The 20,809-nt window shown below is 52.6% G+C and overlaps 1 long non-coding RNA gene across 1 annotated transcript in view; it reads left to right on the plus strand.

The window, feature by feature from the left end:
- Positions 1-20,809, plus strand: part of LOC109273418 (uncharacterized) — a 131,096-nt gene that overhangs the window by 85,585 nt on the left and 24,702 nt on the right. The window contains exon 2 of the long non-coding RNA XR_008416896.1: positions 13,543-13,648. This is a non-coding gene — a long non-coding RNA (uncharacterized LOC109273418). The remainder of the gene's footprint in view (positions 1-13,542; positions 13,649-20,809) is intronic.

A 20,809-nucleotide genomic window follows, 5' to 3' on the forward strand; every position in this document is an offset into this window, starting at 1 on the left:
TCACAGCCTTCTACAGGGACCCCATGTCCCCACAGCAGAAAGTGCACTGTGTTAGGGGTCAAGGAACAAGATGAGCCTCTGAAGGGCAGGGCACTCAGGGACCAAGGGGGCCAGGCTTTTCCTTGGGTCCTCCTCCTGCCCCCCCTCCCCCCGTCCCCTGCAGCTGCTCTGGTACCCTTCAGAGGCCCCAGAGGGAAGTCCTTGCCAGGGAGCCTCGAAAGGTCCCTTGTGCCACGGCCACCTCTCCGTGCGCTCTTACGCAAGCCTCGCTCCCAGGCTGACCGTTGCTTCTTGAGTTTGTTTAAGGAAAGCGGGCAGAAGGAGCATGAGAATTGGAGCCACTCATTGTCTGGCTGTGGCTACAGCAGACACAGGACAAAGCAGCCCATTGAAGGCCGGAACTACCCAGTCCCATAAACAGCCTGCCGAAGGGACACCTCGTCCCACATTGACAAAAATGCCCCCGGGGCTCTATTTAAAGACCCGCACACTGGAATAAGCACAGGTAGGTCTATTTCTGATTGTCCACGTGGCCCTCTGGGATCCTCTCTGAAGAGTGACTCCGCTTCCCTAGTGACCCAAAGTAACCCCCCACGCCCACCCATCCCCAGACATTTTAGTCTCTTCTGGGTCTTTTTGTTAAAACAAATAGCCTAGTCTATTAGGTCTTTTGTTGCTGTTTCTTTCTGAAACATGGTCTCTCTGAGAGGTCTGCGTTCCGACCAAATATGGATGTTTAAAATTTATTTTTTTTAATGTTTTTTTATTTGTTTTTGAGAGAGACAGACAGACAGACAGTGCAAGCTGGGGAGGAGCACAGAAAGGGAGACACAGAATCCGAAGCAGGCTCATAGGCTCTGAGCTGTCAGCCCCAGAGCCCAACACGGGGCTCGAACTCACGAACTGCGAGATCGTGACCTGAGCCGAAGTCGGACGCTTCACCGACTGAGCCACCCAGGCGCCCCTAAAATTTAATTGTTTTGATGACACCAAGTAGCAGAGACCAGGATTGTTTTGGGGGAGTGGCATGCAGGGTGGGCACAGGGTGTGAAATACAGGCCACCTGCAGACTTGGAGCCCAAGATGATCACTCTCCACCTGGCGGAAAGAACTGAAAGTGCAAATGAGGGGCGCGTGGGTGGCTCAGTCGGTGAAGCATCCGACTTCGGCTCAGGTCATGATCTCATGGTTCGTGGGTTCGAGCCCCGCGACGGGCTCTGTGCTGACAGCTCAAAGCCTGCTTCCGATTCTGTGTCTCCCTCTCTCTCTGCTCTCCCCCGCTCGCATTCTGTCTCTCTCTCTCTCAAAAATAAATAAACATTAACAAAATTAAAAATTAAAAAATAAAGTGCAGATGACAACAAAATGGCCCAGGGCCCAAACTACCCACCTTCCCTCCGGCCACGCATGGGGACGGAACTGGTGATGGCAGGGACAGTGCCAGGTGAGACGCTGAGCCTGGCATGTGTGTCTTATGCACCCATCCTGGGTGGCATTAGTAGCCAGGGATGGGTGAGCTCTGGGGTCAGGCAGATAGGTGTTTAAATCCTGGCTACACCAGACCAGGCAAGCTTCTTACCTGTCTGTGCCTCAGTTTCTTCACCCGTATGAGAGAATAACGAAAGAACCAACTCAGAAGGTCGTGACAAGGATGGAATGAGGTGATGTTTGCAAAGAAGTTAGAACAGTGCCTGGGGCTTGGCAAACAATCAATTATTACTCCCACCTTAGAGAAGAGGGACCAAGGCTTGCGGAGGTCCTGGGACCTGCCCAAGGTCCCACAGCCAGGCCACGGTAGAGACGCGATTCAATCCCAGACCAGCTTGGTCCAGAGCTGGTAGGCTTGTCCCACTCTGCACGGCCAAGAGGAAGGGGGTTCCAACTGGATCCTGAGCTGAAGCTGCTGAGGGCCACCTTGCCTACCCTTTCCCATGCCCACCACCTAAGGGGGCCCAGGGAAATAAGGCGAGTCCCAGGATTGTCGGTTGTAACACTGACATTTAGCTGGTGCTTCTGGTTGCTTCTGTCCGATGCTCATACAGCCTTCACAATGTGTTAGTACTGTGCCAAGCACTTGACGTGTATTACCTCAGTTTTTGTAATAATCCCCTGATGGTAGCTGCTATCGTTATCACCCCCATTTTGCAGATGAGGAAACCGAGGCACAGAGAGATTAAGTGACTTACCCACTGTCTCACACCTAGCACATGCTAGGATTTAAACCCAAGTCAGGACTAGGCACCTGGGTGGCTCAGTTGGTCAAGCGTCCGACTTCAGCTCAGGTCATGATCTTGCGGTTCGTGAATTCAAGCCCCGCGTCGGGCTCTGTGCTGACAGCTCGGAGCCTGGAACCTGCTTCGGATTCTGTGTCTCCCTCTCTCTCTGCCCCTCCCCTGCTCATGCTCTGTCTCTCTCTGTCTCTCAAAAATGAATAAGTGTTAAAAAAAAAAAAATTTAAACCCAACTCTGGCTCTAGAATCCGTTCTCTTAACCATCAAGTCAGATGCTTTATATGCAAAAACATCTCATGCTCCGCCTTGCCCTCGTCCCTGCCCCCGCCCTCAGCACCCCATCCCCTTTATCCTTTGCCACTGTTTTTTATCTCTATGGTACTCGTCTTGCCCTAACTTAACCATATACTTTATTTATTGATTATGTCTGTTGTTTGTTGTCTCTGCTCTATCCTTAATGTGAGCACCACCAGGAGTTTGCACACAGTAAGCACTCAGTAGTACGAACCGAACGAATGAATGAACCACTAGATGAAGAAGTGAAGGGCTCATAGGAGTTGCACTGTATTAAGTCTATTAAGTACCGAAACTTGTTCAAGTACTCATTTGGTTGAGCGGTGAGCCAGGACTCAAACCCAGGTCTCACCGCAAAATGCTCTTTTTTAAAAAAAAAAAAAAAAACATATTTATTTATCTATTTTGAGAGAGAGCTCGAGAGTGAGTGAGGGAGGGGGAGAGAGAGAGGGAGGGAAAATACCAAGCAGGCTCCGTGCTGCCAGCGCAGTGCCCGACATGGGGCTCGATCTCACCAACTGTGAGATCAGATCGTGACCTGAGCCAGAATCAAGAGTCGGATGCTTAACCCACTGAGCCACCCAGGTGCCTCCCCGCCCCCCAAAATCTTGTCTGTGTGCCTCTGCTGTGCTGATGTGCCAAGAGGCCGAGCCAGTACGGGGATGACAGAGCCTCTGCCCTCAGGGGACTCAGCACCCCGTGGACCGTGGGGCATGCTGTGTAGAAGCTTAACGATGAAGGTGCTTTGGGGACACAGTGCTTCGTGAGCTCCCACAAAGCTCCGGGAAGTCACCCAGAAGAGGGAGGGGACATTTCAGCCAGATCCTCCCATCATCCAGATCCCCCCGAGGTTCGAGGTTCGTCCACTTGGTTCTCCTCCATGGGGGTCCCGTAGGAGCACCTGGCCTGGGATGATGGGGTGATGCTGCCTGGTCTGACACAGTTCCTGTGGTCACAGAGCCCAGGAACCCCCTGGGAAACCGGAGCCCCCTCCAGGCAGCGTTTCCTGCACTCTCCCTCCCGCCTCCCCCCTTCCAGCAGCTGTCCTTCCATTAGGCATGCTTTACTCTGAACCCCTAGGGGCAGGGCTCTTTCCTCATCCACTCCTGTAGTGCCCTGCCTTGCCCCACTACTGGGGCCCCACATGCCGCCTGCAGACGGAAATGCCCCAGAGCTGTCCTTGTTCAGCTGCTCAAACATCGGTTAGTTTCCTGACAGCTAACATTGATCGAGCACTTGACGTGCTCCCGTGTTCGCTTGGCTGCTTTATCTCAACCCTCACTTCTGCCACCCTCACCCCTTCATGGAGATGCTGCTGTTATTTCCATTTCACAGATGAAGTCACAGAGGCAGAGAGAGAAGGCAGCCGCTGCTTGCATCGCACAGATTAAAGGGGCGGCGCTGAGCCTGATGGCAGGTGGTTGACTCGGTCATCAGACTTTCTGTACTGCCTCCCACGGGTGCAGGGGAGTGGCCCCGGGGCCTGGGGGCGGACTCAGGAGGGACAGATGTGAGGACATTCTGGACATAGCTCCGCCTCCTGCACTTATGCTCACTCTGGAGCCAGAGTGTAGGCACATCCCCATGAGGTCCTTCTGCTCCCATCCTTGGGTGGGGGTCCAGGCAGACCCCTTACACCCATCTCGTGGTACCCGAGAGCTGACGTCCCCAGGTTTGCCCTCCTGTGAAGGTTCTGTGCTCCAGACCTTTCCTGACCCATCCTCCACCCCTGCCAGAGCTTCTCTGGCTTCCCGAGGTGCTCTCCGCACAGGGATGTATTAAAGACGTCTGTCTGTCCTTCTTCCCCATGTGGGGCATCGTGGACACATGGCATTAAGACTGAGATGAGAATTTTAATGATGACTTTTTTGGTCCAACTGGACTTTTGGTAGGGCCTGTATCAACCACCCTAAAGCTGACTCAAGCCTTCTAACTAGAGCTCTTTCCTCCAGGGCTCTGGAAGCTTCTGAGCTTCTGCTGCCCATCCTCTCCCCACCTCTCCTCCTGGCGAAGTGCGTGCCCAGGCGGCAGCCCAGCCCGAGCACGGGGGCTGAGCCCCCGTCCCTGCCAGGCCCCCTGGGGAGCTGCCGGTTTGAGCCGGTTCCACCTTGGGAGCAACTCCTACTCTGCCTCAGATGTGTCAGGCGTCCAGGGACCACGGGACAGAACTTAAGCTCTTCCTTCTTCAAAACTGGGAGATTTCTGGCAACCTCAGGGAAGGATTTGATATTTTGTCTCCTGCTTTTCTTTAATAGCAAACGGATGGAAAATGCAGAAAACCCTGTGCTCAGCAAAACCTCCCTCTATAGGAAATAGCTGGAAACCGCGGTCCAAGATGAACACCAGGCCAGCTTAGGTGTTTCTTGGAGCCTCTGGCTTGGTTACATAATGCCCGATGGCCCAGCCCAGGCGAGCTGGTAGCCCTGGAGCTTGGCAAGCCCCCTTTACTCTGGGAGCCCCCTGCCCGGGGCTGGTCAGGCCCCTGGGAAGACACAGGCTTTCTCTGTGATTAACAGTGGGTCTGTTCAATACTGACTCCTCCCCCTTGCCCCTTCTCCCCTACCCCCAGGCTCCTTTTTCATGGAAAAACAACAGTTTCCATGATGAGCTCAGTGTAGAGGCAGGAACTGAACCTGTCTGGGCCTTCATTTCCCCATTGGAGGGGTGCGGATGAAGTGACCTGTGGTTTTTGCTTGTAGCCAACATTCCATGATTCTATGGTTTTTCTCATGGAGGAAAGCTTCTCCCTGGTCTTGAGTCTGCAGACCGTGACTGAGAGGGAAGGTTTCCAGGCAGAGCCATCGAGCCCCCTCCTGGTTGGGCTGTGACTAATCCTGTCCTCTTCCCCACCTAGCAACAATGCACACATACACACAGGGTATCAAACAAGCATGCCTCACGTGGGTTTCTTTCATTCATTCATCCATGCATCCGTCCACCCACCCGTTCACTCACTCATTCGTTTGTTCCGTGACTGCTCATTGAGCCCCCACTGGGTCCCATAGACACGAAGGAGATGGGATCCCCTCCCTGCCCTTGAACTCCTAGTCTGCGAGGAGAGGGGTGGCACGTAGGTCAGATAGGACAAGGCCGAGTGACAGGTCTCAGGTAGAGGTCTGGCAAGGAGTTGTGAAGACAAGAAGTGTCCACAGCATCCTGGACGTGTCTCCACCTTCAATCTGTGCTTGTTCACACTAGACCCTGAGTGTAGACAAGCCTGTGAGGTGCTCTCAACACTTTGGAGATGACGTCTCTAATCCTGTGCCCACAACCTAGGAATGTTATCAAGCTGCTGATTCTTTTCTTGACCCCAGCACACAAAGTCAAGGCTCGGGACTCTAAGATGAGACAGGGGAAGACGAGCACCCGGGGCCTCCTTGTAGAATTCCAGAGCCGATATTGTCATTTCCTTCAACCTCCTCTTGAAGGCAAGGAAACTGAGGCATGGATCAGTCAAGTCACCTGCTCCGTGTTCCCCAGCTGGGAAGAGGCTGAGCTGCAGGAGCGTGGCCAGGCCTGCTGACTCCGGGCTGGTCTCTGGCAGGCTCCAGTTCAGGCACACTGCTGTAACTGCTTATACCCCTCCACCCCTTCCTAGAACTTTCCCTGGGAGATCCTGAATCAGACTGCCTGGCCACAGCAAATGCTGCTGTGCTAGCAGACGGGGGTGAGCTCATCCCCCGAGGTGGTGTGGCAGGATCGCGGTGGCAGCCTGGGCTTCTGCTCCCGTCTGAAATCATGGATGAAAATAGCTTGCCTGCGGTCTATTGATACTCAATACTCTATCATCAGATTGAGGAAGTCAATTAAAAGTGTCCCGTTCTTCCCACCCCCACGCCGGGGGCCTGGGAACTGCACAGAAGCCAGAGACCAGTGACCAAGAGGCCCTAAGTTCCCCTTCACAACTCCATCAAAGCCAGGGGCTGCAGGCCGGACCTAGGCATTCTCCAGACCACATGAGGCGGCTCCCGGGGACTGGCGACAGGAACCCAGCTCTCCATTCTGGAGAATGGGCTCAGGCTCAGGTTGCAGGAACATCTAGTCCTCCTGGAAAATGCACCGGAAACAGCTCAGGATGGGAGGGCCCTGGGATTGCCCTGAGACTTCCTGTGGGCAATGGGGCAGAGGCCAGGAGACCAGGCTGGTAGGAGTTGGGAGTGACTGTGACCGGTTCCAAATAGGACCTCAGAGACACTGGTTAATGTTCAGACCAGGCCAGAGATACGAGTGTCCAGGGGAATGCAACTCCTTTCCTTCCACGTGTGAAATGTGAAGAAGTGGGCCCCCTTCTCTCCAACTCCATTGCTGACCCGGGCTAACCGACAGGGCTCTTCGAGCCCCACCCCCACTGAAATCTCACTGGGCCCCTTCTGTGACACAGCCCGGCCCTCTGGGGGCTTTGTCTTAATGCAGCTCCACGTTAGGGTTCAGCCCTCTCCCCTCCACCTCTGCCTCCACAGCCCTTCCCCTTTCTAGGCCCGGGGGTTCCAGCTTCCCTCCTCTGGCTGGTGATGGCTGGGACAGCACAGGGATAAAATGCTAGCCCAGCACTTTTTTCCCACTTGAGCATCCCAACGTCAGCATCACCTGGAGGGATTGTTAAAACCGAGCGCTGGGCCCTACCTCCAGAGTTTCTGACTCAGTAGATCAGAACACGCATTTTGAACAAGTTCCCAAGTGACACTAATGCTGCTGGTCCAGGACCCCACTTTGAGGGCCACTGTGCCAGGCAGTGACTACACGAGAAGGGGAGCAGCTTTAGCTGATGGGACCAGGGAAGCCCCCCTTGGCCCCCACCAGGAGGTGACATTGAGCTGGGGCATGAATGACAAGGAAGGGCCAGTCATGCCAACTCTAGGGGTTCCTAAACTCTCCTGTGCCACAGGCACCGGGGCAGTTTAGTGAAGCCTATGGAGCCCTTCCCAAAGTGACGTTTTTAAACGCATAGCATAATACACACAGGGTTACACAGGGAAATGATTAAATAGAAAGCCAGCTCAACCCATAGACCCCCTGATTAAGAGCCCCTAGGGAAGGAGTGCTTGGGGGAGAAGGAACAATCGATACAAAGGCCTTGGGGTGAATTTGACAAGTTGGAGGACAAGACAGGGTCCGGGGTTCAGTGGGTGGAGGGGGGGCAAATGCAGGGGCCTGTGGCCGAGTGGCTGGCTTTACAGGCTGTACTGGGGCTTTTAAACAGGGTGTATGGAGATCAGATCTCTGTTGTATTTTTTTAACGTTTATTTATTTATTTTGAGAGAATGAGAGCATGCGCAGGGGAGTGGCAGAGAGAGCGGGAGAGAGAGAATCCCAAGCGCGCTGTCAGCACAGAGCCTGATGCGGGGCTCGGCCCCACCAACTGAGAGATGATGACCTGAGCAAAATCAGAGTCTGTCGTTCAACCTAGTGAGCCACCCAGGCGCCCCTGACGGGATCTCTTATCTTAAAAGACAGCTTTGGCTGCTGGTTGGAGAATGAGATGTTAGAGCCAGACACAGGCAGAGGACCCTCGAGGGGCTGTGGCCAGCCTCCCGGTGATACACAGGAGTGAGAGTCCCCGACTCCAGCAGAAGGACTAGAGTCTGCAGAGTCAAGCGGGGTCTGGGAAGCACAGCTGAGTGAATTGTCTGCGCGCTGGACAGGGAGCAGAGACAAGGGAGGCCACGGATTTGGAGTTAGAGCCCAGAGCTGACTCTGTTCTTAATTCATCCTGTGACCTTGGGCCAACTGCTTCCCCGCCTTGGTCCCCAGGCTCCGGCGGGTGGAGGGAGGGGTGGACCGACTCTAATTGCGAGGCTGTAAAGTGTTTGGTGCGGGACTGGCGACCCCTCTGGCTGAGAAGTGCCGTTTGCCAGGGGAGGGTGATGCCCAAGGCGGCGGGCGCCCCTGTGGCTGCCCAGCCGGGCCTGCGGACCGCTCCGAGGGCGGCGGCGGCGGCGGGGAAGGCGGCCCCGGGGGCCGCCAGGTGGCGAGGCGGCGGGGCGGCGAGGCGCCTCCGCTCTGCTGCGGGCGGCGCCCGCCCAGGGCAGTGGGAACCCGGGGGAGGCGCCGGCGGGCGTGGGGGCGGGACTAGCGTCAGTCACCGCCTCCTCCTCTCCCTCCTCCCCCTCCTCCCTCTCCTCCCTCTCCTCCCTCTCCTCCTTCTCCTCCCTGTCCTCCTCCCAGCACCTCCTCCCCGCCTCCCTCCTCCTTACCCCCTCCCCATATCCTCCTCCTCCCCTCCTCCCCCTGCCCTCCCCACCCCCCAATCTCCCGTTCCCCCTCTACTCTTCCCTATCTCCCTTTCCTCAGAGCAGCTGGAAAACAGGGACAGCACAGAGGCAGGCCAGTGCTCAAGAGAAAGAGCTGCTGCTTCTCACTGCCTGCCCCTCCCAGTCACCCCTGCCCCTGCTCTCTGGGTCCAGGATTAGATGCCTGGAGGAGGGGCCTTCCCCTACCCACTGGATACCTGTTGGCCTCCTGCAGAGAAATGCTTCCCCCCTATCCCACTTCGTTGGCACAGCCCCTCATTCCCGCACTCAGATCCTAGGAGGCTCTGGCCTTTATTCAGTCAACAAACTTTACTGAAAAACTCCTTGCTGGCTCTGGGCCAGGCCCTAACACAAATTAAAATCCAGTCCTTGCCATGGAAGAGCACCCCTCTGGTGGTGGAGACAGAAATGCATAGTAGCATGAATTCAGCACCCATTGTTTGCCAGGTCTGTTAAGATCAGGAGGAGACAGATACCATACAGGGTAGACAAAGAGAATAGATGAGTGAAATTTACATTTGCATTTATATAAAACCCTAAAGAGGTAAATCTCTTAGAATACACAGATCGCTTACAAAACCTACCAGCACGGCTACAATTTCAAAAACTGAAAATGTCAAGTATTGGCAGAGACGAGCAACTGGAATTCTCATACGCTGCTGGTACAACACGCTGCAAACACTTTAGAAAAATGTTTGGCCAGTGCCCGTTAGAGCTAAGCCTGCAAAATCCCCATGATGCAACAGCTCCACTCCCAACTGCACTGAGGGCTTCCATCCACCGAAAGACATGTTCAGTCATGTTCATGGTCATAGAAGCTTTATCCATGTATCCTAGCCCCAAACTCAGACAACCCAAATGTTCATCAATGAAGAAATACATAAATGGGGGTGTAGGCACATAGTAGAGTATTGTGCATCAATGAAAAAGAATGCCCTAGTGTTGCAAACACAGCCTAGGTGGACCTCACAGATAATATGGAGTGAAAAAAGCCAGACACAAAGGGGAACATACTGTATGACCCCATCCATATGAAGTTTTAGGACAGGAAAGCTGATCTAAAGGGACAGAGATCAGAATAGTGGTTACGTTAAGAAGTTACTAACTGGGGCGCCTGGGTGGCTCAGTTGGTTGGGTGGCCACCTATGGCTCAGGTCATGATCTCGTGGTCTGTGAGTTCGAACCCCGAATCGGGCTCTGTGCTGACAGCTCAGAGCCTGGAGCCTACTTTGTATTTTGTGCCTCCCTCTCTCTCTGCCCCTTCCCTGCTTGGTCTCTCTCTCTCTCTCTCTCTCTCTCTCTCTCTCTCTCAAAAATAATAATCTTCGAAAAAAAATTTTTTTAATAATAAAAAAAGAAGTTACTGACTGTGGGAACACAGAGAGCCTTTGTGGGGGCTAGAAATGCTCTAAATCTTGATCTGAGCAGGGGTTACACTAGTGTAAGCATGTGTAAAACAGAGCAAACCCCACACTGAAGATCTCTCGCTTCAATTTATGTAAGTTATATCTCAATTCAAACAAAACAGAGAGCTCCTGCCAATCAACAAGGGAAAGTTAGGAAGTACAAATGTTTTATGGCCAAAGAGTGTAAATTGGTCATTCACAGAAAGAGAAGTCCTAAGCGCTAGCAAATATTTGAAAAGACGCCCAATCTCATTAGTAGTTAGAGAAATATATACCGAAACACCCTATCAGGCGACACCCGTTAGAATGACAAAGATTAGCAAAGTGGACAGTACCAAGTGCCAGCCAGGATGTGGGGTGGCTGGGGGTTGGCGCGTGACTGGAGGGCGTGTAATTAGCTGGCTCAGGCAAAGGGGGAGCGGTCAAGTCGGCCGCCCTTGGTGATACCATGTAAGTTGCACACCTTGGGACTCAGAGAGCCACTCTTCGTGTTTGTGCAGGTTGGCAAGGGGGTCAGAGGGACAACATGGTCACTGGGGCATTATTTATGGGAACGCTGCTCTGAACTCAACCTTGGTGTTCATCAAAGGGAGGGCTCTGTCAGGTGATGGGACACACAGCAGGTGTGGGATGCTGAACAGCAGTTAGAAGCAACGAACTTCTGACTGCAGAATGTGCATACATAGATCTCAAAAAATAGAATCAACTGAAACAAGAAACAGAACTAGATTTCCAGCATAGTACTGTGCATGTAAGTTAACACCCCCCACACAAACACACACAATAACTCTGCATATTTTATGAGAATATGTGCATACTTAAGGGTATATGGTAAACATCCGAGTGGATGCTTAAAGGAGTGTGAGGGTAAAGATTGGGAATGAAGGAGAAAGATAAAACACGACCCAACCATCCTACTTCAAGAAATAAAAGCATATGTCTACACCAAGATTTCAATATGCGTGTTCCTGGAGGTTTGTTTGTAATGGCTCCAAACTGGAAACAACCCAAATATCCATCAATAGATAAATGGATGAACAGATTATGCTCTAACCAGACAATGGAATACGACTCTACAATTAAAGAGGGAAAAAACACCGATATACACAACAATGCACTTGTATAAACTCCTAGAAAATGCAAACTAGTCTATAATGACAGAAAGCAGATGAGTGGTTGCATCCAGAAAGCAGAGGGTAGGGAGAGGGGAGAGGTGGTAGGCAGGGACTACCAAAGGGCTCAAGGAAATTTTGGGGAGGTGACAGACTTGTGCATTATCTTGATTAAGGGGGTGGTTTCTCAGATGTGTACACCTGCAAAAGCTCATCAAATTGCACACTTTATGTGCAATTTGTTTCATGTCGATAGATTGAGCACTTTGCATTAACTGATGATGATAATATACCTTCAACTAAAGGGTGTGATTAACCCAGCTTGTTGCCACTGAAATTAATAGCTAACAAAAAAACAGGGGTGCCTGGTTGGCTCAGTCGGTTGAGCATCCGACTCTTGATTTCAGCTCAGGCCTTGATCACAGGGTCGTGGATGGAGCCCTGAGTCAGGCTCGGTGCCGGGCATGGATCTTGCTTCAGATTCTCTCTCCGTCTCCCTCCACCCCTCTCCCTCTCGCTCACTCTCAAAAAAAATTAAATTAATATAATTAAAAAAATAAAAGCTAACGAAAGCCAAAAACAAAGCAAAAAATAAAGCTTAGATGGTTAAATGACATGCCCAGGCCTCACAGCTGGGATGCGGACTCCTAGACGGTCACGATGACACTGAGTCAGAACTTGCACCAGTTCAAGGTGTTCTGCAGGCACCTGTACTTGGTGGAAGCGTTCACCCAAGCCCTAGGGTCATCTCTAGGAAAGGCGCTGGGCACTCAGAGGTGGGGGGTGGGGCAAGGCTGTAACCTCTAGGCCCTCCCACCCAGATGGGGAGAGGCCCTTGGACAGATGGTCGCAAAGCTAGGTGAAGTCAGGGAAGGCTTCCTGTAAGAGGTGATGCTTGAGTTCAGAGGTGTTTGGGCCAGAGTAAACACTTGCTGGGTATTATCTGTTTATTATCATGGCTTCCCATGATCTTAGAGAAAGGAAAGTAGAAAGAAAAGAGGGAGTTCCAGAAAGAGGGGCTTGGCGGGTGGGTGTGTCAGTGAGCGGAGGTAGGCGTGTTGATTTGGTTTGGCTGTGGCCAGGGAATAGGGCAGATTACAGGGGAAGTCTTCCCAGGGCTGGTTGACATCCCCCTGAAAGTAAGCCTCCCTAAAGACATGGGGACACAGGACAGTTCTGGGCTTGGTGTGATAAAGGCCCCCCCTTCACCATGGCTGGAGCTTTGCATGGCCCACCGAGAGTCTCAAGAGTAGCCCTAAGTAAGTGCCCACGTCTTCAGTCCTGAGGAACGTAATCTGCTGGTGCTTTAATCCATCAAGAAAGAGTGTCCTCGCTGCGTCTCTGTGACACACAGTAGGAAATCGGTAAATGTTAGGTTCCTCTCTTGCCTCCGTCCTTTCTGCAGACACTTACGGGCTCTGCTCGACACCTACCCACAGGGCCACTGTCCATACCGGGCTGTGACCAGGGCAGGTGGCCCCTGAGTCTCGGGAAGGGTTGGGCAAGGGCTCAGGAGGACAGCCCCTCAGCCATGTGGAGGGGAGGGGGCTGTTCTTGGTTCTCTGCCATGAAAAAGCCCCATTGTGGGGTCTTTGAGGGAGAATATATTTATTTTGTTTCCTGAGCTGTGTGAACGGTGCACTGTGCCACCAGGATTGAGAAGGCTCTGTGTGGCTGGGGAGGGATTACGTCCCCCTCCTGGGTGGTGTGACAGAAAAAAGGCCCCATTCAGTCAGGGCTGACTGCCCACGGCAGCCCTCCACTCCTGCGTTGTCCCTGGGGGCTGCCCGCTTTCCCTCTCTCTGTCTGAGGTAGGGGCTCGGGGCTGGGTGTGTACGTGGGGGCGGGGAGGCACCCCTCTTCGCCTGGAGGTGGAACCCCCCCCCCAGGGCTGTGCTTCTCAGAGGCGGAGCCGACCGAGGGGGCGGCGCTGGGACTCCAGAGAGCTGTTTGGTCCCTGTCCCACATTCTGGAAGGACTTCACATTTCTACCTGAGATGTTACCTTGGAGGGAGGTTTCACACCCAGCCCCAGAGATTGGCTGAAGGAGACCTTCACCGTGCAGCTTCAAATGCATGTTCTGAATTTGCGTATAACTCACTTCTGTGATGATTTTGTGAATAGCACAGCCATGTTGCATTATATTTGGGGAGTGTGCGTGGGTGTAGAGTATTAATTTGTTCACAGGAAATGTTTTGAACACACCTCGATTTTTGTAACCCTGTTCTGGCATTTCTGTGTTTTTTAGTACACTGGGAGCCTCAGTCCCTGAACACGGACCTAGATTTTCTGGACCTGAGGGCCCTTGGCAGAGGGAGCCCGCATCTTGAGCACGTCTGGACACGAGGGGTGAGGTGAGCGGGCAGGGTGCCTGTGTCTCCGGCAGTGGTGGGAACATTGGGCGGTAGGAGCTGCGTCCTGGCCGGGCATCCTGCCAGTAGGCAGAGAGGCCAGGAAGGGGGTCCTTCCTCCAAATTGGCTGGCTCCCCAGATGATCGGGCCCTTGGTAGGGAACACGAAGTTCAAGTCCTTGCTGGGCTGTTCCTGGCCTCCCCCGTTGTGCCAGGCTCTCAGGTCAAGCATGGGCTGCCTGTCACTGGACACGCTCCCCACCTCTGCTCAGGGCCCCCACCCGGTTCTCTACTATTCTGTATTCACACTGTCTGCCTGGCTCCACTAGCCAAACCTGTGTGACCCCAAATTTGAGGGGCAGAAACTAGAGCCCCCAGCTACCATGGGTAGCTCATTGTCACCATCCCGCCCACTGGGCCGGCCCTCTGCCTCCTAGTTCCAGTCCTGTCCCTGCCTCACTAAGTGACCTCGGGAATTCACCAAGCTGTGGTTTTCTCATCTGCACAGCAGAGGATTACATCGGTTGGTGTCCGAGGGCCCTCTCAGCTCCGATTTTCTGTAAGCCTTGGAATCTGGATGCACATGTAACTGGGATCAGATGGAAAATCTTTACGTGAGCGCGGGGAGGGTCACGAGCAGCTGGGAGCACATGACAGCTCCATGTACCCCAACACGGCTTGAAAGGGGTTTTCCCCTGGCCATTTGCATCCATGCTCCTGGGGAGGTTAAGGATGTTTGGCTAATATACAGCCCTCCTCATCCCTTCTCCTCTTGGAAAAGAGCCATAGAGGAGGGCTCAATGCTGGCATTTGGAGCAGAGGTGGGTAGTGGAGAGAGGAAGCAGAGGAGGGAAGGCATTGGGTCTGGGCTGCATTGGAAGGGGCCCTGCTCAGCCCTGGGGAGCCTTTTGCTCCCAACTGCCTATCCTATAGTAAGGTCTGATTTCAGGTTATGGCCCAATCTCAGGAGAGAGAGGCCTCCCTCACAGAGGAGCAAGAGGGCCATTTGCTGTCGAGCAAATCACCTCTGTGGGTAGGGTGGCCTGGCACATGCTCTTGGGCTTGATCTTGTACTCAAGAGTGAAAGGAAGGTGAGGGCCTTTGAGAGGCCAGGATCACCCAGGGTGGGCCGAGCCTAGACGCCTGGTGGATGAGTATGCCAGCAGTCGTAGCGAGATGTGACATCACCCCGGGCTTGGGGAGCAGGGCTCTGGCTTCCCCAGAACTTGACCTAGTCATCCCAGAGTAGGCTGGAGTGTTCTTGAAGGATGAAGGATGGATTCATGGATAGATGGATGGATAAAATTAAACAAGTGTAAGGAAGGAATCCCTAATGATGTTCTGTAGATGTCTAAGATCTACAATGAGAGGGGAAAGCAAAACTTTATCTGTGTTTTGAGCCGCATGGACTTAGAGAATGGATGCTGGTTGGGGTTGTGGAAAGGACACGCAGGTTTGGCGTGGAGGAGAGTAGGGTCTGGAAAGGGTGACATGATTTGAGACCTACTGAGTTTGGAGCAAGGGAAGCAGAGCCAAGTGGAATAAGGGGCCCTTGTCGATTTGGAAATTTCGGACATAGAGGTGACAGCAGAGGTTCTGTGAATGGGTGGGTCCTCAAGGGGAGACACTGAGGTGAGAAGACCATGAAAGAAGCTGGAATTCATACCCTCTGGTTTACAGATGGACAAACTGAGCTGCGGAACTTGTCTTTCATCCACCTAGCCACCCATCCACTCATCCACTCAACTATCTATCTATCTATCTATCTATCTATCTATCTATCTATCTATTCTTTTTAAATGCTTATTTATTTATTTTTGAGAGAGAGAGAGAGTGCGCACGTGCACACACAAGCAGGGGAGGGGCAGAGAGTCAGAGAGGGAGACACAGAATCCAAAGCAGGCTCCAGGCTGTCAGTGCAGAGCCCGATACAGGGCCTGAACCCACGAACCGTGAGATCATGACCTGAGCTGAAGTCCTCAGCTGACCTGATCGAGACCTGAGCTTAACCACCTGAGCCCCCCAGACACACCCAGCAAGTTATTTATTGAGCAGCCACAGTGTGTAAGGTGATATTCCTGAAGATGTTCATGGTTGAGGGACCAATAAGCAACAGTCGGCAAGGGGGTGGCAGAGAGAGATGCACCCCGGGAACCAAGGAAGGAGAATGTTTTAAGAAAATCAATAACATCCAATCTCCTGGAGCTCAAAGAGCAGGAAAGCAAGTTGGATTTTCTCTTTGGTGGCTCCTGGGAGAAAATTTTAGTAGACCTTTGGCAAGAGCTAAGGACGGATTGTCTGTGCTCCTGGAAGACAGACAGGAATGCCTCTGGCTTCTGCATCGTGCTTTGCAGAGGTGAAACATTATTTCTGCACAGCCGGCACATTCACCAGTTACAGAAATACTGCCTGCGATGTCCACATAGGATTCCATCAGGACAGAGTTCCCCCAAATAGAGCACGTGCTCTGTCATGTACCATCTAGTCATTAACGAGCCGTATCACGGTGCGTTGGGAAAAGCCCAGTGCCAGGTGTCAGAAGATCTGCTTTCTGATCCTGCCTCTGATCCAACCAAGTGGATTTTCTCAGATCTTTCAGCTGGAGCTCGTATCCCACGCACCAGCAATGTCACTTACCACGTCTTATCTGCTATTGCCATTTGCACTGGACTCCCCGCAAGCATGTTACCTTGCATATGGTGGCCGTTCAGTAAATACCTCTGTTGAGTGAATGGGTGGGTGGATGGCGAGGTGGATGAACGGGTTCTGAGGCTCAGTTTGTACATCTCCAAACAGAGGATAGGAATCCAAGCTTCCTGAGGCTCCTTCCATGTCCAATCATCTATGACTATACATATATATTTTTGTCACAAACAGTGTTCTTCCAAAGTTGCTTAGAGCTGGCCCATCTGGGCCAATTAGGCTTTTGTAGATTATTTAATCTCCTTGAGGGTAGAGACTGTGCCATTTATTGTCACAGCTCCAAAGCCTCATTTCCATGACCAGAAATATAAGCTCTTAGCAGATAAACGCTAAGTATTCACTGAATGAAAAAGCCAGTCACTTCCAACCATACTTTGATCCTCCAGAGACACATTCAAGGCTACGCGGCACGTAGTTCTCATGGTAGACAACGTGCCATCGTGTTGCCGGCCGATCGAGGATTATCCTGATGACAGGACAGGATGTGTCCCGTGGCCAGTTTCTGGTGTGATGTCTGCATGTGGCCTTGTAACTTCAAGCCTGGGCTTGTCCCTACATCCATCAGCCGTCAACACAGAATCAGGAAGCACCACGTCCAGGCCCCAGCCCCAGTGCAGAGGGGATGCTGACAACTTGGAAAGCATCCAGAGGCAAGTGGCCAGGATGGTGAAGTGTCTGGAAATGACCATGAAGTGAAGAGTCATTAAAAGAACTGGAGGAACAAGCCAGAAGGGAGGGAAACATCATAGCTGCTGAGAATACTTGAAGGGTTGTTACTAAGGGTATTGTCCAAGCCAACTTGGACGAGAGTTTGTAGTTTTTCCCCTGCAGGGGCCTCCTGAAAACAGACCTGCCCCTGGGATGCAAAGTTGGTTACAGGGAGGCCGTTTTCGGCTCCATGTAAGAACTTCAGAAGATTTTTCTCATCCGAAGTAGACGAACACAGAATTGACTGCCCAGTAAGGTGGAGAATGGATGCCATCAGCCCAGGATGAAGGAAAGCAGATTGCCTGCCATAGATCGGGTGGTTGTACTAGGTGGCTCGTGAGGTCTCTTTCAGTGTGGAGATCCCAGGATTCTAGAGAATTTAGCACCGGAGTACAGAGAAAGCTCCTTGCTTTGTCAATTAAGAAACTGCCCTCTGGTCCTGGTTGTGGTTCATCTCATTCCTGGCTGGTGTCCTCGAAACACATTTCTGTATTCGGCGGTTTTGGCCTTCCAGCTGAAATGACTATAAACCGCTCTCCTCTCTGTCTTTACAAAAAAAAAAAAAAAAAAAAAAAGACTTTTTCTTTTCCAAATAAATAGCTTAGGAGGTCTCAGGAAGACTGTACCCAAATGGAAAAATTCCATGAAAAATCATTAAATAATTAAACAAACAAACAAATAAGCAATAAACCTCCAAGCCAAAATTATATGGCCAAATTCAATTTGCCCAGCTGTCCAGAAAACAGAGCTTTTGTCCGTCTGTCTTCAAGATCTCTTCAAGGATGATGGATTTGCCTGACCCAAGATTGGAGCCATTAAATTCAAGTCTGGGGATGGGTAGGTGGGAAACCCTCTGATGATCTGACTTCCCGAAGGTGGATGGAGGGGGAGAAACGTGGTCTCCGTGGCAACTCCATCGGGTAACCAAAACAGCCTCTTTTCACCCGGAGCCAAGTCTTCGAACAGCCCCTCAGCCTGAGGTTTGAACATCGGGGCCTCCTATCTGGTGGTTGGTGATGTCACTGGAGCCTCTGATGGAGTGAGTTTCTTGGAATTATGCAGAGTGTGGCCCATAAAAAAGAAATTAATCTATCAGCTGCAAGGCCTAAAATAAAAACTGATTCACAACCACTTTGTTTGTGACAATCCCACGCCGACCAGAAGTCGCCCCGGCTCCCCCGCCCAGGGCTCTATTGGGTTTTCTTTTCATAGTAGGCATAAACTGTCAGAGTCAGAATGGCTCCCTGGGATCGTCCAACCCCCTCATTTTACAGATGAGGTTTCGTTTGAAGCTTAGTTCCAAGAGGGCTTGGCATCCAACAGGAAAGCGTTAACATTTTCCAGAAGCAGCCCTGGCCTCCCCGCTGAAGGCTACTTTAACGTGTAAGCCCACGTCTTGTTTCAGTTAGCTCTGGTGCTCTGGGCACACTTACTGGAAAATGGGTGAGTGAGGGTTGAGGAAGTGATGTCACCGGAGACCCCAAGTACAATCCGGGCGGCGACGTGACGACGAGCCCTCGCTTGTCTGGTTAGCGACGGAGGGGCATGCAGGGTGCTTCTCCTGGAGCAGCTGGCTCTAAGTGGCAGCTACTCACTGGTCATCAGGGGCCACTATGGGAGAGGCATGTCAGTGGCAAGGCTCAGGTAGAGGTGGGAGCCTCTGTCTCTGCCAAACTGGGTACCAGACACAAGGGCGCCGCCTACTGGCTGCAGAGACCAAGGGGCTCCTGGTTTGGATCCACTGTGGGCAAAGCGACTGTGGCTAACCTTGCTGGGCCACTTCTCCAGGGGTTCGAGCTGTTTGAAGAGGAGCCTTTTCACCAGCCCTATCCCCAACACCACCCTTCACCAACTGTGACTCATGCACCCACTGAGTCTTGCGGTGGGGGGGTGGGGGGGGGGCCTGGGTTCTCGTACACCGACTAGATGTCACAGAGGAAGGGCTCAGATTCCCTGGGATCGTGGGCTGTCTGTAAATCCACAGAGGACCCTGCCTGCATGGGTTTCTCGTGTGTGTGTGTGTGTGTGTGTGTGTGTGTGTGTGTGTGTGTGTGGTGTTTTGGGAGAAGGGAGGGGAGAGGGAGGGAGGTTCAACTGTTGTGCTGACAATTGCAAGTCTGTTCTGAAGCCCAGAGGAAAAAATTAGTACAGACTAAAAGAAAGAAAATTTTAGGGTTTCCAAGAATACGTAAATAATTGCTGTTATTCCGGCCCTCAGATTGGAGGTTTGTTGGCTCAATGGCCTGGCATGAGTCCTTCACACCACACTTTGTCCTGGAGGCCAGGCTGGCTCTGTCATGCCCGCGAGGGATAGCCCAAGGGCATGGGGGTGTTCTGGGGGCCCTTCACAGTGAGGCAAAGGATTGAAACTTGGGGCTATCGGTGAGGTGGTGGGGGTGGCATCTCACTGTCAAAGGACGTGTCCATGGGCGTGTGGCACGTCAGACACGCCACGGCTTTCCAAGGGGACCTTCCCTCGGGTGTGAATTCTCTACCATGCACATGCCGGACCTTATTACCCAGTAAGATGTCCGTGCACCTCTAAGGAGGCTGCGAATGCCCTTGTCACTTGGGGACCACCTCATCTTGCATCACGTTGCCCTGGGTTGAGCTGGATGCCTGGTGCTTCCCGGATCCCCGAGGGTCTCCTCTGCCCATTGTACCCGCAGAGGGGTTGAGGGTGCTTTGTCTGTGCACCTGTGGTTGGGACGTGATGGCTTTTTTTAGTCCAGATTTGTGCAGGGACCCCTTCCCGACACGTGCCAGGACGTCAGCTCCCTGGGAGAGTGGAAAGTGGAAAGTCTTTTCCGGAGATCCTAGAGGTGCCAAAGAGGAAGGATCAGTGGGGCTGGATGCTGGAGGCCCTGGTTCCGGGTCCCAACTCTGCTATTAGATGGTTGTGTCCTCCTGAGTGGATTGTTGCATCCGTCCCAAAAGGACGGGGGCAGGACACAGCCCGTATCTTCGAACGCTGAAAGTTGTGACCCGTGAGCAGGGGTTCATGAAATCAATTTGGGCAGAATAAAGACAAGCAGCCCTTCTCTGGGTGGGGCTGACTGTGCGCTCTGGGAATTGACGCTTCCCTCTCGTGGGGACTCCTGCACCGGGGCTCCACAACCTTTCCTTTCTGAGTTTTGAAACGCCGCCTTTCCAGGAAGTAGGGCTCTTGAGCCACTGCCAGCCCCCCGAGTAACCTGAGTGGTTCCGGGGGACCCAACATGCCTCCTCTATACATTGCATCACAGATGATCTCCCACGGGTGGCCGAGGTAACCCGAGGTAACTTCCCCTGTTGCTAGGACACACACACACACACACACACACACACACACACACACACACACACACAGGCTAAATCTTTCTCAGAACACCCTCATCTCCCCTATGTCACAGTCACTGTAAAGTTGAAATGGGTGACTCTTGTCTGTCACATTGTACTTACTGATAACAGATATGGGATGTGGCCACTGTAGATGAGTGTTTAGTGTTTGAGCTCAGGATCCCCCTCTTGCTTTTTGGAACACCCCTCATTGGATATCTGCCAATGAGGGGATAAAATCGCCAAGGCTTCTCTGTGAGTGAGCATTGCTGCCCTGATTACAGCTCAACAGTGGCTCCCACCAAGTCCCAAATGCTTAATGTAGCCCACAGGCAGTGAATGGCCTGTCCTTGCCAGATTCCGCACCTTGATCTCTCCCTCTCTCTCTCTCTCTCTCTCTTGCTCAGTTCTCCCTGGCCCTTTCCTTCTCCTGGT

Source organism: Panthera pardus, unplaced genomic scaffold (assembly GCF_024362965.1).
Source record: "Panthera pardus isolate Hobbes unplaced genomic scaffold, ASM2436296v1 HiC_scaffold_23, whole genome shotgun sequence".
In the NCBI taxonomy this organism is placed as follows: Eukaryota; Metazoa; Chordata; class Mammalia; order Carnivora; family Felidae; genus Panthera; species Panthera pardus.